Source organism: Vombatus ursinus, unplaced genomic scaffold (assembly GCF_900497805.2).
Source record: "Vombatus ursinus unplaced genomic scaffold, bare-nosed wombat genome assembly UNPS02014779.1, whole genome shotgun sequence".
Lineage (NCBI taxonomy): Eukaryota > Metazoa > Chordata > Mammalia > Diprotodontia > Vombatidae > Vombatus > Vombatus ursinus.
In genome coordinates, this window is record NW_020954557.1 from 22021102 (window position 1) to 22039900 (window position 18799).

Genomic DNA, 18799 nt, shown 5'->3' on the forward strand with positions numbered 1-18799 from the left:
GTGTCAGTGAGGGAGGGCTGTGCAAAGTCACCAGCCTCACTCTCTCCTCCAGAGCCATCTGGGTCCAGTGACAAGATATAGAGCAGGATGGCAGGAGATGCCCCCACTCTGAACCTTATTGTCCCTTCTGAACCTCCATTCCACCAGCCTAGGCATACACCAACACCCTCAGGAACCCCCAAATTACTAAACCCTTCAGGCACAGTTTAAAGGGTAGGAGAAAACCACTTAGTCATCTATTTCTGCTCCTACCTGCTTTGCTACACAATTTGAGATAAGACTTAAAATGCAAATTCCTTGGCTTAGTTATCATATTGGTGCTCAGTGAGTTTAGGTCAAAGTGTAAGTGTAGATAAACTGATCTTTCCTGTTTTGATTATCACGCTTGAGGAGGGGGAAGGTTAGAGAGGAAACACTAGAGTTCTGCAAAGAAGTAATAAGTGGAGACTTTGTGAAGATCAACTTTGTAGATTTCAAAATGCTTTTCCTGGTGCCTCACCTGATTTGCATCCATAAGGCAAAGAGAATGTATGCCGTAGTAAAGGGGTTCTCAAAGTGTGGTGGATCCCTGGATATCCTCAAGACCCTTTCAGAAAGTCTCCGAGGTCAAAACTTTTTTTCCTAATAACACCAACACATTGTTTGCTTATTAAATACTTTTAAATTAAATTAAATCATATTAAATGAAAATACTTTTTTCCAACTATATATCTGTGAGACTAAATTTTCTTCATACACTTTGAAACAACAGATTGCAGCAGATTAAATGCAGAAGCAGATACGGAAATCTAGCTTTTTTTTTTTTTATTAAGGCAGACATAAAGAGATTTGCAAAAATATGAAAAATAATGCCACTCTTCTCCCTTGATTTTTTGGAAGGTTTTTTTAATTAAAAAAAAGTTATTTATGCTAACAATGTGATGGGTTTGTTGTCTTTAAATAAATTCATATTTTACAAATCCATTTAAATTTCTAATACACTAAATTTTGATAGCTATAATCCATATAAACTTCAATGATTTTTAAGAGTACAAAAGAATTTGAGACCAAGAAGTTCAAAAACCAATGTCTGAGCAGAAACTATGGTTCCAGACACATTTCTTTCTCTGAAACTTCATTTGCTCCAGGCAGAAATGGAGGGTACAGAAGTCAAATTTAGAGTTAAGAAGTATCTTAGCTGCCCAATAGATTAATTAATGGAGTCAGAACTAGAACTTGGGACTTTAGGCTCCTGAGTCCAAGATATCTAGGAGCTTATGATTTAAAATATCACTGAATAGAAATGAAAATGTCACACCAAAGGGCAGAAAGAAGAAAAGGTTTGGTTAAAGTAGGGCAAAAGGCATGAATTGTATGTACTCAGGTAGAGGCTAAAGGCACCATGGCATAGTGCCTAGAATCCTGGACTCAGAGTCAGGAAAATCTGGATTCAAATCCCCCCTTACTAGGTATGTGACCCTAGTTAAGTCACTTCACCTTTGTTTCAGTTTCCTCATCTGTAAAATGTGGGAGATACCCACCTTAGCCTCTAAAGTCCCTTCCAGCCCTAAGTGCATCATTCTATTACAAGGGAGCCTATTAGAATAGTTGAGGGCAATTCTGAAAAATCTGAAATGAAGAGATTCAGATTTTTCTATGCACAAAAGAAATAGGCCTCAAGCAGAAATAGCTATGAATTTGTCCTCTTCAAGGGAAGAGAGAACATGGGCTTGGGCAGAAGGAGAGAAAGAAGGAATAGTGTTTATAAAGCATCTACTATGTGCTTTACAAATATTATTTCATTTGATCCTCACAACAACCCTTTGAGGTTATTATTACTATTACTATACTTATTTTAGAGTTGAGGAAACTGAGGCAGACAGAAGTTAAATGACTTGCCCAGGGTTACATAATTGATGTCTGAGGGGAGAGAGAGCAGAGGAGGAAGAACTATCATTTGTGATCTATCCTGCCTTTATTATCCTAAAATAGCCACTAAACCAGGTTTATTTTATAAGTAGGCTTCGTGTATTTTTTAGGTAGTGCATTTCCCATCCTCCAATCCTAAACATCCTTAACCTCTTGATGATGACTGAAAGAAAAATCCTTTAATAGGGAACAAAGCCTTTCAAACCACAATTTGAGATAAAAGCAAATGCTGGTTGAGGTAATGTGTTGAAATTCATTCACGCTAAAGAACAAAGACTATATCAGCAAGAATAAAGGACTAGCAGCTCACCCTTACTTCTCTAACCATCTAGGGACCTGCAGAGTGACTTAGGGTTTGATTTGATAAAAGGTTTTATCATATTTTAAAGGCTTGGTAGTAAAGATGACTAAAGTTCCCAAATCTCCAGTTGCCTTTTTTCCCCCAAACATCCTAATAAGCTAATGGAGAACAATGAGCTAAGAAATTTACTAGTGTCAAGGAAACTCACTGTTTCCTGGAGTGGAAAAGCTGTGGGAAAAAAGAGGGTCTCACTGGCTTTCTTTTTGGGCTCATCCTTGATCCCCCATCCTTCCTTGAAGACCTCCAGTGATAGAGAGTCCATTGCCTTCTGAGCCAGCCCATTTCACTTGTTCACATCACTAATTGTTAGGTAGTCCTTCCATACATCAAGGCTAGATATGCCTTTTTGCAATTTCTCCCTAGTGTTCCTCCTTCTTCCATCTGGGCCCAAACAAAAGAAGTCTAATCTTCTTCCCTTCCCAAAAATAGCCCTCCATACACTTGAAGACAAACTATCATGTCCAGCAAAGTCTTCTCTCCTCTTCCACAAAGTAGTTTTCTTCTCCAGGTTACACATTCTCGGTTCCTTCAACTAATCAATCCTTAAATTACAAGATCTCTAAGAGGTTCTTCACCATACTGATTGTCCTTCATCTTATTAATGTTTGGCTATTAACATTGACAATTCTGCTTGGAATGACTTATCAAGTTGTTGGTGTGTGTTTTTAAGTAGCCAAGTTCTTGTAAAGGAGTTATTATGGAGTTTAGAAATGTATCAGCTTGTCCAAACCTACATGCTTAGGTCTCTGATATGATGGGGCATTTTTTACTGAGCAATTTTCAGCTGCTACCCAGTGACTGAAGAGCCTCTTTGAAACCTATATGAATGAACACAGAAAACCTCAAAAGCCAACTCACGGTAATTAAAATAACATAGGTTTGCATAGAACTTTACAGTTTTCAAAACATATTCATTATCTCATTTTATCCTCACAACAACCCTATGAGGGGGGTGGGCTAGTGTTATAATCTTCATTTACAGAAGTTATTAACCTGGGGTCCATAGACTCCTAAGGGGTCTGTGGATAGATTTTGGCAGATCCACTAATTTGGATGGGAAAAAGAACAAATCTTTATTTCAACGTAATTGGTTTCTTGGTTTCTTTTGTAATCCTTTGTATTTTGTTTTATGCATTTAAAAATATTATCATGAGGAGTCCGAAGTTTTTACCAGGATGGTTCATCTCACACACATACACACACACACACACACACACACACACACACACACACACACGGTTAAGAACCCTGATTTAAACAGCTGAAGAAACTAAAGCTGAGAGAGTCAAGCAACTCCCCAAAAGTCACAAATAGTTTATGGCACAGCTGGAATCAGACCCAAGGCTTTTGGCTCTTGGCCTTTTGCTCTCTCTATTTCAATGAAACATTTCTTGAGAGGAATGACATTTGGGACAATGAATAAATAAAAATATTTTTTTTCTAACAGTTATACTTTATTGAAACAAAATCCATTCTCTCCCACATTGAAGAGACAGTATAATTAAAAAATTTTAAATATAATTAATTTATAGTTTAGAACAATCCTATGCCCAGAAGAATGGAAAATTTTGTCTTTAAACAATGAAGAAAGCAAAATTAATCTTATTTTTTTTTTGCGTCTAGGGAAAAATCTCATGAAAATAAAAGACATTTCAGATCAGGCCTAAACAATGCACAGCCCACTGGTCACATGTGCCCTTCTAAACAACTCTTGGCGGTCACTGCCCACCTCTAATGGTAGGAGCAGAGAACATATTCCTGCTCTGTGTGGATAATGGTGATGTGGTAATCCATCTCCCCCACTTCTCTCACTTGGTCTCTCCTTCACTCCCCTTTTCCTCATTTCCTTTAGATGTTCAAAGATCTAACCAGCTCTAAGAAAATATTGCTATAAAAGTTATATAAAGGTAAACCACCACCACCGGACCACCTGCCCCAGACAAATTTGACATGGAGTTTTCCCTATGTCCACTGGCTATTCATGTTGAAAGATCATTAGGGGGAGGGAATTTGCAAGGCACAAAAAAGAAGGTGTAAGAAGGACTGAGCCTAGGATTAAATCCCAGAAAAGCAGAATCATTGGATTTAGCACTGAAAGGAACCACTGAGATCATCTAAATCAACCCTTGTCATTTTGTAGATGAGAAGATAGAAGTCCAGAAGGGCGTCAGTGATTCCCAAAATATCCTTTGACTCCAAAGCCTGTTCTCTCTCCTCCATAAGGCCCTGCTCCCATTCTGACTTTTAAGGTGCTGTAATCTTTGACTGGGTGGATTAAAAGAAATTAAGTGACAGAGAAAGATAAAGAAACAAAATTGTTTTTAAAATGACCGTTATATGGCTCTTGGTCACTATGGCAAGACTCCATTCCCTTCCCAGAATTCTGGTGTCCTGAGTGGGGACAAAAGAAGGAGCTCACACCAGCTTTTGAATTCCAATCCATCCTTTGAAGCACAACTCAAACACCTCCTCCTCCATAAAACCTTCCTGATCCATTCAGCATGCAGGTTCCTCGTTGGTTATTTTTAAGTCTTGCTACATGATTGACCCACTTTTTTTTCCTGGGCACATATTTCTCTGGAAGAATTTTTTAAATGAATATTGGGTTGAATTTTATCAAGTCAACTGCAAAACTCTGTAGGAAAGAGAACACTTCCTTTTTTAGTTAGGGCAACCAGTGGGAGCTCTTTCAGTGGAGGGGAAGGGGACACTCTGGCGGTGGTAGCCAGCTTGAAAGTAATCTGAAAATCAATCTGTATGCCTTTATTGACCTGGGTGCTTTAGTCTCCTGCTGTTAGAATTTAACAGCTCTTGCCAACTCCTGAAAAACATCCAATCCAATTCTGGGTGCTTAAGAAACTAAACACCTGGTTTATATCACTTGGAATTTTACATAACTCCTACATAGTCATGAAAATTAGCATGGGATTATGAGCCCAAAGCCTAAAATAAATGACACTAGATTTAGAAAAAATAATCAGGATGCAGAAGTAAGTACATTAATAAAAGTTCAAAATATAAGACTGACAAATATGAGAAGTTTTGGAGAGAGTTTTAGAGACCAATAAATATATCTTTATCAACTGGGAAAGTCACAGAGATCAAGGAGACTCATGGAAATGTTTTCAATATTAGAGGCTTTTGGATGCTACACATTCAATAAGCATTTATTAATTGAACTCAATTTAATTTCACAGCTACTTATTAAGCACCATACCATTTGTGAGGCACTCCGCTACGTATTGAGGATTGTTCTGTCATTTCAGTTGTGTCCAACTCTCCATGATCCCATTTGGGGTTTTCTTGGCAGAGACACTGTAGTGGTTTATCCTTTCCTTCTCCAGCTGATTTTATACATGAGGAAACTAAGGCAAACAAGGTTAAGTGACTTGCCCAGGGTCATACAACTAGTAAGTAGCTGAAGCCAGATTTGAACTCAAGAAGATGAGTCTTCCTGATTCCAAACCCAGTGCTCTAGCCACTGTGTCACCTAGCTGCCTTTACTGAGGGTAGAGACAAAAAAGCAGTCTCTGCATTCTAAGAGCTTATGTTTTATGGAAGGATACAACATGTATTGATAGCATTTGCATATTTTCTATTATCCAAACAGGATAAAACATCATTCAAAGTACAAACTGTGGCCCAGAACCCAAGCTTGGATTTCATGGACCTGATTCAATATTGGGGGTGGCATCCCAAATCATTCTCTCCTATTATCCACTCCCAGAGTGGCCTCTGCAAAATCTCAGAAAAGAGTCCAAATGTAGTTCATATCTAGTACCAAGTAAGTAAAAGAGTTAGACACAAGCACTCAGGGTAATAAGTGCATACACTCAATGTAGGTTAGCCTTTATTCCCCTCCACAGAAAATGAAGAAAACACATATAAGACTCACAGTAGTCCATAATCAATACAGTTTTCCTTCCTCTCAGATGATTCCTCCATCTTCTCTAGGTTTCTAAAATCCACCCAACTCAGGTCCACCTTCTAGTTCAGACTCCCTTTGGAAGAGAAACAAACCTTGGGTAGTGAGGGAGTGACCACATCACATTGTGAGTTCCTCTTTACCCCCAGACACTTCTAGAGGCATCAAGCCATGGGATGTCATGCTTTAGCTTAGACTCCCCTGAAGGGAAATACATGTAGATTTGTTAGAAAAGCAACACTCTGACAAGCATCTACTTCCTGCAAGTTATTGGTACTAGAAAGACAATACAAAATAAAAAAGTGTTCTTACCTTCACATTCTACTGGGTAAAGTTTACATCCAGGGAAAAACTAAAAAACTCTGCCAGAATAATTTGTACCTTTTGTTCCTTGATTCTAAATATTCAGGGTTTTTAAATCTCTAGAACTTTGACTTTATTTTTTTCAATTTTCATTCCGATACTGATGTGATGAAGACAGCCTACATTGGGGTAACTTTGTTTACATTTTCATCTCATTGATTCAAAAAAGTGAGAAAAAAGTCTGAATTTTTAAAACTTTGCTTTTTAAATATATGGGATTTCAGTTCCAAAATAGTACCAAGAAGGGACATGAAACAATTCAGGAATGCAGAAATATAAGACCAATGTTTGAATCACACAATCTTCAAATTTAAAATTTGGAAAGGACATCAGCAGAGCCCTAGTTTAACTGTAACATTCTCATTCTAATATAGTCAACATTTGATAACCCAGCCTGTAGGGCAGCTAGGTGGTTCAGTGGGTAGAGCACCGGCCTTCCAATCAGGAAAACTCTTCCTCGTGAGTTCAAATCTGGCCTTGGATACTTACTAGCTATGTGACCCTGGGTAAGTCACTCTGTTTGCTTCAATTCCTCATCTGTAAAATGAACTGGAGAAGGAAATGGCAAACTGTTCCAGTATCTTTGCCAAGAAAATCCCAAAAACAGGTCAAGAAGAGCCGAACAATAAGACTTTACATTTATCCCTCTTGAATCTCATCGAATTCAATTCTGTCACATAGTCCAGTCTGTTCTTCTGGATCCTACCTCTGTTGTTTAGTATGTTGACTGTCTCTCCTAGATTTGTGTCATCTGCATATTTAAAGAGCACATTCTCTATTGAGACTATCCCTTTATCCAACCATTGACAAAAATGTTAAACAGCACAGGACCAAGGATTGATCCTGGGGAGGACTCCATTAGACTATATAGAAAAGCAGCAACAAATTGTCCATTACTTAAAATTTAAATAACTTGTAATAAGATATTACTTCAATATTTAATCCTTTTTTTTAAAATAGCTTCTGAACAATCCTTCCACTTGGAATCTGCTTCTTTAACCTGCAACTGGTTGAGCAGACTTCCACGTACCTGAGATTGCCTCATCTTCCTTCACTACCCTATTTGGTCTCCATTTAGAGGGCTAACTGGGGCAATTTACACAAATATTTTCTCAAAAACTCTTAGAGACTCACATAAGCCAGGATCCGCAGAAGTCAGAAGCACCACTTAAGAAATTTTCTAAACTTGAAATATGTACATTTTGAACAGTCACTAAGGTATAAAGGATATTGCATCTGGAATCCCAGGACATGGTCCAAGGCTCTGCTCCCTCTGTAACTTTGGGGAAATCTCCTCAAGCTCCTGCTCCTCAGTTTCTTATCTGTAAAATTAGAAGATTAGACTAGAGATCCCCTCTAGGTCTTTTCTGGCTTTACTCTCAGCAACAGGGGAAAGGGCTGTCAGGAAAGGAGAGTTCTCTTACCGTCCTCCCCTTCATTCTTCCACATGGCTCAGGAGGGTACATTGCTGGGTGCCAAGAGATTTTTCTTTTATTCACAGCTTTCAATTGTTAGTACCTCAGCCTCAGGTTTTCACTATTGAACCAGGCATCTCTGAGAGATTTCCCTGCTACCTAAAGTGTTTTCTTTTCATAAATGACAGCTAGGGGGGCCTTTTCTATTTCTCTCCTTTCATTACAATTCTTGTAACATAATGGTATGTCCTTTTCAGTGACTTCGAGATAACTGACAAGATAAGCAGAATAGCATACTTCTTAGCAATTTGTACCATTAGAGAGATGTGGACATATCTACTGTCTTTAGAATTTGCAGGCTTTTAAAACATATCAGCAGAATTTGTTTTTCTAACACCAACCATCAAACCCGGCAAGTCCCTTTTCTCTCTGCAGAATTGTATTTCCACCTTATGAGCCTCTATCTGAGTTCCCATATTGACTGACAGAGCTGTGAAATGACTGTGCTATTTACCATGTAGCTGTCTTCAAGCCAGGTCACATCCTCCCTTTACAATGATTTTCCACCCACAAGAAGCCCATTTGATATGGTCTTGGGCTCAGCTAAAACTTTAATCACAGAATGTTTCAAAATATAATTGGCACTTAGCACAGCTGCCAGAGTATGGTATAAAAAAAGTCATATTTGTAAATACAAAAACTAGAACTCTTCAATATAAAAAACACCAAATTAGCAGAACCCAAAGAAAATCATCATTCAAGAAGGAAGAGAATGGAAAGGAGAAGGAGAGGGAGAGGGAGAAGGGAGGGGAAAATAGGAAGGAAAGGAGAGGAAGGAGAAGGGAAAGAAAAAAGGAAAGAAGGAGGGAGGAAGAAAGGAAGGAATGAGAGAAAGAAAAAGAGAGAAAATAGTAAGTCTATACCATTAACTAGTACAAAAATAGAATTTTTCTTCATATTTTGGGTAGTTTAAAATATAAACACAGTATACATCTGTTTCTCTCTAAGTGAGAAGTTAGATGAAATAAAAGCCTATATGATGGAAACACTAAAATATGTACTTATACACACACCTTTTTAATTTGTTTTTTTTAGTAGTTGCTTACCTCCTACCTCTTACCCTCAAATTCTCAAATCTATTTACTTTCGACAGGCTATTCTAGAAATTAAAGCATATAATATTCCAAAAATGCAAATATTGCCTTTTAAAAGGATATAAACACCCACCAACATTTTTAATACTTCTGCTGTGCTTTGTGATTTGTTGCCAACTAGTTCTATGTGTGAATGGGTGGGTATGTGCAGATATACACATATTTATATATGTGCTTATCGGTATGTGTTCATGTATATTTAGGTATCAGTTTCTCAAATCTAGTAATTTCTTCTACCCCCACCCCAAATGCTGTACAATATCCTCCAATGTGTGGACAATGTTGTCATAAAAACCTAAGTTTTATTAGAGGGGTTTGCATAATAAACTAATCCGTGGCTACACAAAAGTAACATGCCACACTATTCAACACCTCCATGGAAATGATTCAAAGGCAAATGACCTGTTTACTCAAAGGGGAGGAGGGAGCTTTGGGGACTTGGGGAAAGACAATTCAAGCTTAATAAACTTTTTTTTCTGGACAATTCATTTTCCAGGAGGAAATAAACAATGACAGCTTATGTTACAAAGGGCAACAGGACCAGGAAGGAAAAAAAGGAGGCCCTAGATTTAGCAAACCAGTTTTGAAAGGTTGCCCAGCCTTGTCTAGGACGCCATCTTTGATACTGTGCACACAGTAGACACTTAACAAAGGCTTATTGAGTGCTCAGCAGCACATATACTAAAAATTGGAATGATACAGAGAAGATTAGCATGGCCCCTGCTCAAGAATGACCTGCAAATTTGTGAAGTGTTCCATGTTTAAAAAAACAAACAAACCAAAAAACAAAAACAAAACAAAGGCTTATTGAATACTAACCTGATCAATTTTCTGTCATTGAGGTAAAAAAAAAAAGACATTTCTCTCTGTTTTAGTCCCTGAGCAGGGAATAAATCTTGGAAGATACCTATGAAATATTTATTTTTATTGTCCTGTTATCATTTCTCACTTTGTGAGCCTACTTTGTCTCAGGAGTTTCAAGGAAATCTCGAGAATATAACAAGAAAACAAAAAAGAATTACTTTTGGAAAAAAAAAAAACCCTATGCCTCATCATATCCTCAATCAAAGCTTGTTGTCACGCACTTACTATTAACCACTCAAACTGATATTCTTTATTTGCTGACTCCAAAGAGGAAATTATTAGGAGAAAAATGAAAAACCTTTATGACTAAGCTACTTTGCATCATCCCATTCAGGAAAGTGTGGCATTAATAAAATTTCCTTAAAAGAAAAAAAAAGATCCCTAGAGGGAGGTTTGCCTGAGCACAATGTTCTGTGCTAAGAGAAAGAAAATAGATAGGAGATTACTGTTACTGAATTAAATTCATTAACAAATATTTTTAAGTACTTGCTGTGTGCAAGGCACTGTAGTACTGGATAGAGAACTAGTCCTGGAGTCAGGAAAACCTGATTTCATTTTGCAAGGCAACTGAGGGGTTCAGTGACTTGCCCAAGGTCACACTGCTAATTAGTGTCAAGTGTCTGAGGCTGCATTTTAACTCAGGTCCTCCTAACTCCAGGGCCAGTGCTTTATCCACTGTGCCACCTAGTTGCCCCGAGTAAAATCTGATTTCAAATTCTACCTTAGTAGCTGTGGGCAAGTTACTTAATCTCTGACTACCTCAGTTTAGTCATCTATAAAATGGGGGTAATAACATCACTTACCTCTCCGGGCTGTTGGGAGGAGAGATAATATTTGTAAAATGCTATATAAATGCTAACTATTATTAAGAGGCAGGGATAGGTATTATACATATTATACATACCATATACATATGTCCATATATGTATACACACAACATTACTCTGATCTCAAGGAACTTAAAAAGACAGTTACATGATACAGTAACTTAAGTACATATAAGAGATATATGCAAAGTACAATGAGATATTTGAGGGAGGAGAGAGGAACGGAGGGAGGGAGAGAGATAGAAAGGGAGGAAAGGAGGGAGAGGGAGAGAGAGAGAAAGAGAGAGAGAGAGAGAGAGATCACATTCATGTGAATTTGGAGTTAATCTTGGCTTTATGGAGGAAGCAGGACCTGTTAGATTTTAAATGAAGTGACTTCAATTGGGTGGTAGAGATGCGAAGAGTCCACTTGAGGCCAGAAAGACAAGCGAAAAACAAAATGGGGCCTAAATGGACAAAAATGGGGCCTAAAAATTTTTCTAATTTAACTAGAAGTAGAGTTCATACAGGGGAGCAGTATGAGATAAAGCTGGAAGGTAGATTGTAGCCAGATTGTAGTGGGCTTTGAATGACAGGACCAGTTTTTACCTTGTTTAATGGGCAATGGAGGAGGAATTCCTCAAGGTTTGAATAGAGGAGTGATATAATCGTATGTGAGAAAATATGCTTTTAAATTCACAGTAGGATGATTTTCCTTTGTTTCAGAAGACTATGCTGTAGATGTATCTATTTTTTACTGGACCTGTGATTTTATTGCCTTAGGGAATTACCATTGAGGAAACTTTCTACCAATATAAGTTGGAAGGTGTTTTGTAACTTACAGTCTTAGCTGCCTTAAAGTGGAGATTCTTAACCTCTATCAGGCTATGTACCCCTTCTCAAAATAATGTTTTTAAATGTATAAAATAAAATAAATAGGATTACAAAGGAAATAAATAGTATTGAAATAAAAATGTAATATTTTTCCATCCAAGTTCACAGACCCCTGTGAAATCTCTCTGTGGAACCCAGTTTAAGAACCTTTGCTTTAGAGAAATAGATACAGTTAAAAAATAAACAAAAAAACCAAAAAACAAATGCATTTTAAAAATTCAGATCTGTTTCCCTAGCAAAACTTTATGTGGCATATTTACTTATGTATTATTCTTGCATAAATATCCCCCTTTCCCCCCACATTTACATAAGACAGGAAAATATTTATTTAATTTCTTCATATATTCTTTTTATACTTTGAAAAAGCAATTACAAATGTGAGCAGAAACTTCTCCAATCTGAAGACACTTTGGACTAGTTAGAATAGTCACCAGGTTAAATTAAAGGAGCAACAGGCTGATGATTATTATTGTCTTTGTTGCTGTTGTCTCAGGGGCATCTAGGTGGCAAAGTGGCTAGAGCATGGGGCCTGGAGTCAGGAGACTCATCTTCCTGAATTCAAATCTGGCCTCAGACTCTTGTTAGCTGTGTGATACTGAACAAGTCACTTAACCTTGTTTGGCTCAGTTTCCTCATCTGTCAAATGAACTGGAGAAGGAAATGGCAAGCCAAGAAAACTCCAAATGGGGTCATGAAGAGTTGAACATGACCAACCAATAACAAAAGCTATCTTTTAAAAATATTATTATTGTCTAGGCAGTGGGAAAAGATAGTCAGTCAGCACCTACTCTTTTATCTTTATTTCACTCAGCTACTTTTATTTCCATTTTCCTCCCTTTTTCTTGCTGGGACTAAAGATAAATGGTTATTTTCACTGCCAAATGCACCTCCTCCCCAAAAAAGCTTCAAGGATGGGGAACCTGCGACCTCGAGGTCACATGTAGCATTCTAGGTCCTTGGGTGAAGCCTTTTGACTAAGTCCAGGTTTTACAGAACAAATCCTTTTATTAAGGGAATTTGGTCTTTGAAGTTTGGGATTTAGCCAAAGGGCTGCACTTGAGGACCTAGAAGGCCACATGTCCAGTTTGGCATTTTGCATGATGTACGCTGCATGTAAGTTAAATAAATAAGGTCACTATATACATCCTTGTTGTACTCCTTTTCCAATCTTAAACCAATCAGTGACTGTTTCTTCTTAGGCCACATACGGGTTCCTCAGGAGACAAGTAAGATGATCTGGTATTCCTATCTCTTTGAAGGGACTTGTCATATTTTGTTGTGAGGCACAGAGTTAAAGGCTTTAGTGTAGTCACTGAAGCAGAAGTAGATGTATTTTCTGGAATTCCCTTGCTTTCTCCATAATTCAGGAAATGTTGGCAATTTGGTCTCTAGTTCCTATGCTTCTTCAAAAACCAGTCTGCTCTTCTGGTAATTCTTAGTTCACATTACAGCTGAAGCCCAAATTGTGGAATCTTAAATGTAAGTATAGACACGATAATTAAAGTCATGGGAACTGATGAAATCACAGCAAGAAAGTGAAGAAGAGAAGAGAACCTAGAAAAGAATCCTGTAGTACATCCACAGTTAGGGGGTAAGAGATGGATGATGATGCTACTAAGGAGAATGAGGATTCATCAAACTGGTAGGAGGAGAACCAAAGGAAAGAAGCATTACAAAAGTTTAAGGGGAAGAGAGTATCAAGGAGGAGGGAGAGGTCACTGAGGTCAAAAGTTGTAAAGAGATCAAGAAGGATGAGAATTAGAAAAATTAGATTTACCCATTAAGAGATCACTGATAGCACCAGAAAGAGTGGTTTCAGTTGAGGGATGGGGTTATAATTCAGATTGTAACGGGTTGAGAAGTGAGTAGGAGGTGAGAAAATAGAGGCAATAAATAAAGATGGCTAAATATCATCTTTTGTTTTCTGTACAAACAAGCAAACATCCCTGCCCCCCAAAAAATTTGAACCACTGCGTCATTCTACTGAGTAGATATCCTCTTCATCAACCATTTCTGACTCTGGGGATCCAGTCTTTAATCTAAACAATCCACCTATTTGTCAACTTCACTATGCAACCTGACCAGTATCTTTTCATGAAGTAAATAGTCTCCAGAATTGCTTTTCTCCAACCACTAATACCTCACTCACCTTCTGCAGAGCTCTTCATAAAATGAACAGCTCTCATTTCCTTAGAACTTTAAGGTTTGCAAAGCTCTTTCTGGTAACATACCTAGGAAATAGGGAATGCTAGCATTATAAACCTTGTTTTGCAGATTCATTATCAACTGGTCATGCAGGGTGAGCATAAGTTTCTGTTCTTCATCTTTTATTGGAATCAACATTCTGCTGTAAAGAACTTCTCACCTAGTCCTGTGAAGCTGGGCTTTTCTGCTGCGATCTTCATAAATGCCTCAATCTAATCCAGGCTCCCTTGTGTCTTCTTTATTTTCACTGTTGTATTGCCAGACTCGGTGATCATGGTTAATATTTTCTATCATGTATATTAAAATTACAGTCTGGTGAATGTACATAACATCATTAGATTTCAAGATGGAAAAGTGCCCTCCCCTTGCCTTTTCTTTGTCTCTCCCCGCAACCTAGACTCCATCACGACAGCCAAATAGGAAAAGTGACTTGACTATCCATGCAACTTGGATGAGCAGGGAGTAGCTGACTACAAGCCTACTAGTAAGTACCTGGAAGACCTCCAGGCTTTGCCATCTTCTTTTCTGTTAAGCCCTCCAAAGTCCTGGCACTGCAATTTATTCTGCTTCTGGACCCCCAGAATACTCTGGGACCTTCCTATCTGCCCTGCTGCTTCGCCCTTAGGACTTTAGAACCTTTCCATTCACCCTGCGGCTGAATTATTTTACATGCATTGTCTCCCCCAGTTAGAGAGTTAGTTCTTTGAGATTAAGGACTACATAGTTTTTTTTTTTCCTATTTGTATCTGCAGTGCTTGGAACATAATAAGCATTTGATAGATGTTTTTCATTCATTGACTTATTTCTACTCCTTCACTGTACATCGAGAGAAGCAGGTCCACAGAGATAAAAGTGATTTGTCCACATAGGTAGTAAGTAGCAAAGCTGGAAATTTTGACTGCAGATCCAGTCTTCTTTCCACTTTACTCTTTTGCCTCTTTCTCTGTAATGCTTCTGCAACTCTGGTGTCAGGGCACCTTCCCTGACACAAGATTGGCGTATAGTTTGGAGGACTTCTCACACATACAAACTCTCTTGCTTGTACAAACCCAGAGAAACCCTGGCAATATCAGTATTTGGCTCATTTTATTCTCCCCAAAAGAGCTTTCAGGCCTCTGCAAGTGCTCAGGCTAAAAGAAAATCAAATACAGGACTGCTTTAGCTCAACAAAAACACAGAGCAAGATCGTACCTTTGACCTTTGACTATCATAAAAATTCTACTGCCCTTTCTGGAGGGTCTGACATAGTCTTCCCTTCTGGAGGTCCCACCTTCCCTCAGTATCTATATAGTCCCTATAACTTAGAATTCCAGAGAAATTACTATATTGTAGAGATGCTGCACTCTATTTTCTCATAATATCAAGAACAAGGTCATAGGGTTTGTTCATCTGCATTATGGATCTATGCCTTTGTCACTCCTCAGTGCCCATGGCTCCCTAATGTACCAATACCTCCCATACTATGTTGACTTCTCCCTGTTGTGGCTCTATTACCATGTCAGTGTTTCCATCTGGTGCCAGCTCTTGCCCTTCCTGGAGGAAGTGCAAGCCTCTCTCTGGGTCCATGGGCCAGGGCCACGTGATTGCCCTAAGGGAGCAGCTGAGAGAGTTCCCTGTGAATGAAGGGAGAGTGGACTCTCTGCGTATCTGAGGTCTGAAACTCCCACTCAAAGTCATATTTTCAATGATTTACTTGCTTTAGCCTAGAGTACAATGGAAACAAACTCATTCATTTATCTTTTAGGAATTTCAGAAGTGCCCTAAATCCACATGGAAAGTGCCAAATAATTAGCCTAAGCAGTAGCATCACTTCTCATATATACATCACTCCTCTGGCCTCCATCCATCTGCCTGAGAGACAGAGGCAGAGATTTTTGCTAGGTCCAGAGTGTTGGAGATAGCATGTAGCAGGATAGAGTCTGATTTCTGGAGAAAGGAGCCAGTTCATTGTACAGTAGGTGGTATCTCACACAGGGATGCGAAAACATACAGGCAGACAGAGAATCTAGGTGGGGGTTCTCTTACCTCATCCCATCCCAACTTTCTTTCCTGTGTTCCTAAAAACATATTTCCTAAGAGTGAGAAGGCAGCTAACATGTTATAGCCCAGGCTTGGGTCATGACAATATACAACTTCTAGATCTGTCTTCCAGAGTTCCTTCAAACACCCCCCTGCCCCCGCCCCACCCAAACCTTGATAGGGACTACATGAGCTGTAGCCATGCACATGCCCATCATGAACCGCAATGAAATGCATGCCATGTTTTGTACTAATGAGAACAATTCCTCTTGGATTTGTCTTTTACGGTAATCACAGAAACCGTTCTTAATGAATAAGAAAATAGCACTTCCATTTTCTAACTGGGTTTCATTTATATGAAAAGGTTACAAAGGACAACCCAGCACATGCACACTGCAGGCTACGATTATCTCCATGGTTCTGCCAACCCCCCGAACCACAATCTCACCACATGGAAGTTGTATCTCAATAGTAAACATAAGAGAAGCTTTCACAACAAATTCTGTAAATACATTCATGCTATCCACAGCAATATTACATTCAATTAGGAGACCCTGATTGGGGCTACATACAGCTGCTACTGTAATTAACTTGCCCTTTGTTGTACATGTTATGTCAAACCCAAGGAATGATCATTAAAGGGGCATGTTCCGGTAGAAGTAATCATACCCTGGACCCTGGAAGTTGGACGGCAACTGAAAAAGAAAATGCAAAGTTTCTCCCATTGCAAAGGCAAAGACAGTGGAACAGACTGTGCCTGAACCCTTATTAATACTAGTTTTCCACCCACTCTTCATTTCAAAAGAAATGCAGTCTTTCCATGCTTTGTTGTCCGAGTAATTTTACTGGTTTCATGAAAGCAGTTTAGAGAGATGCTTCTCTCCTCCTGGAGACAGTAGAACAGAAAGGCAAAGAATAAGAAGCATTGTTCCTGCCTGTGTGATGGTGCTTACCTGACCAATGGGACCTCTAGAAATGTGGTAATAACTAGAGGAATGGGATGCAACAGAACAGAATGTAATTCTGATGAAAATGAGTAGGAGCTAAGCCAGGAACACATGTGGTTTTTCTGTGTAATATACATGAAAGTGGTAGGAATACACGGTTAGGATGGAAAGTACTACGTGAAGCCTTTTCCAATACATAAATGAAGCTGTAACCTTTCCTGATGTCTACAGTAATTAAAAAAATAAAATTTAGTTTACCTAAATAGCTTCCAAAGAATTAGATTCCTTGGCTCTTACATACATTGATGTACAAATGACTGAATTCTGATTCTGCACTAATCAGGCAGTCAGTAATAATGTATTAAGCACCTACTATATTCCAGGGACTGTATTAAGTGCTGGTGGTACAAAAAGAGACAAAAGACAGTTCTTGACCTCAAGAAGTTTACAATCTAATGGATGAATGTTGATGATCATTATACAAGACTTAAGGAAACAACTGTGGGGAAGGAGCAGAGCATATATGGTAGAGCCACCGATCAACATGATGTAGAGATACTGAATAAATCACATATGTGGCTCTAAAATGAAACCAATCCAAATCTCAGTAGAACATCATTACAAAGAATACCAAGTGACAATGATAACAATTCATGTTTACTTAGTATTTCATGGCTACAAAGCACTTTTCATACAATATGCTGTTTGTTCTTACCAAAAATCCTGGGAGGTAGGAAAGTGAGGTATTAATCCATTTTATACATAAGAAAACTGAGGTTCAGAGAGATTAAATGACTTGCTCCAAGGCACACAGCTAGTATATTGTTTTCAGGTACAACATGCTTTCCAGGGCCCAACACAGTGCCATGCCAATTTATCTTTACAGTGAGGTAAAGAAGAACAAAATCCATTCCCCCAGTAGACAAATGGTCAAAGAGATTAAAAAGCAGTTTCCAAAAGAAGAAATATAAACTATCAACAACCGTGTGAAAAAAAATTTTCATATTACTAAAGATAAGAGAAATGTGAATTAAAACAACTCTGAGGTTCCACTTGATATCCATCAGACTGGTAAATTTGATTTAAAAAATTGTTAGTGGGGATATAAGAAGATGGGCATAGAAGCACACTGCTGTGAATTGGTCCAACTATTCTGGAAAGCAATTTGAATGTATACCAAAAAGTCATTAAATTATAATTTTGACCTTTTACCCAGTGATACTATTTATTAGGTATATAACAAAAAAAAGGCCAAAGACAGATGCAAAGGGTTCAAATGTACAAGAATATGTAGAGTACATTTTCTTGTAACAAAGAACTAGAAACAAATGGGTGCCCTTCAATTAAGGAATGACTAAATACCTTATATTATATGAATGTAATAGCATCACATATTACTATTCTTTCAGAAATATTGAAAGAGATAAGTTTATAGAAACTTGGGAAGACTTGTATGAACAGTTGCAGAAGGGAGTTGGCAGAAGCAGAATAAGTAATCTAATGACAACAATAATGTAAAGGAAAACGACTTTCAAAGAATTAAGAACTCTGATCAATGCAATGACCAGTCATGACCCCAGAAGACTGATAATGAAACATGTTAACCACTTCTCTCCAGGAAGGTAATGGACTTGAGGTGCATGATAAGGCATGAATTTTCTGATATATACATTTTCAGATATGATGTGTGAATTTGTTTTGCTCGACTAGATTTATTTGTTACAAGGGAGGACTTTTGTATTGGGGACAGAGAAGAGTTGTAGGTAGGTAGTAATAGTGGTACACAAAAAAAAAAGAAGAAAGGAAAGTCAATTAAACATTAACATCACACAGAAAAGAAAAGGAAGAAGTTCTGGAGGAGACAGGACACAGACAAGCAGAGTTGGTTTTTGACTATTATGTTTAACTTGATAATTTTTTTAAACTGTATATACTAGT

The 18799-nt window shown here is 38.2% G+C and overlaps 1 non-coding gene across 1 annotated transcript; it reads left to right on the forward strand.

The window, feature by feature from the left end:
- Positions 1-9788: 9788 nt before the first annotated feature.
- LOC114045996 lies at positions 9789-9891 on the forward strand. Its single transcript, XR_003569459.1, has one exon. It is a non-coding gene; the product is annotated as a U6 spliceosomal RNA (small nuclear RNA).
- Positions 9892-18799: the final 8908 nt, after the last annotated feature.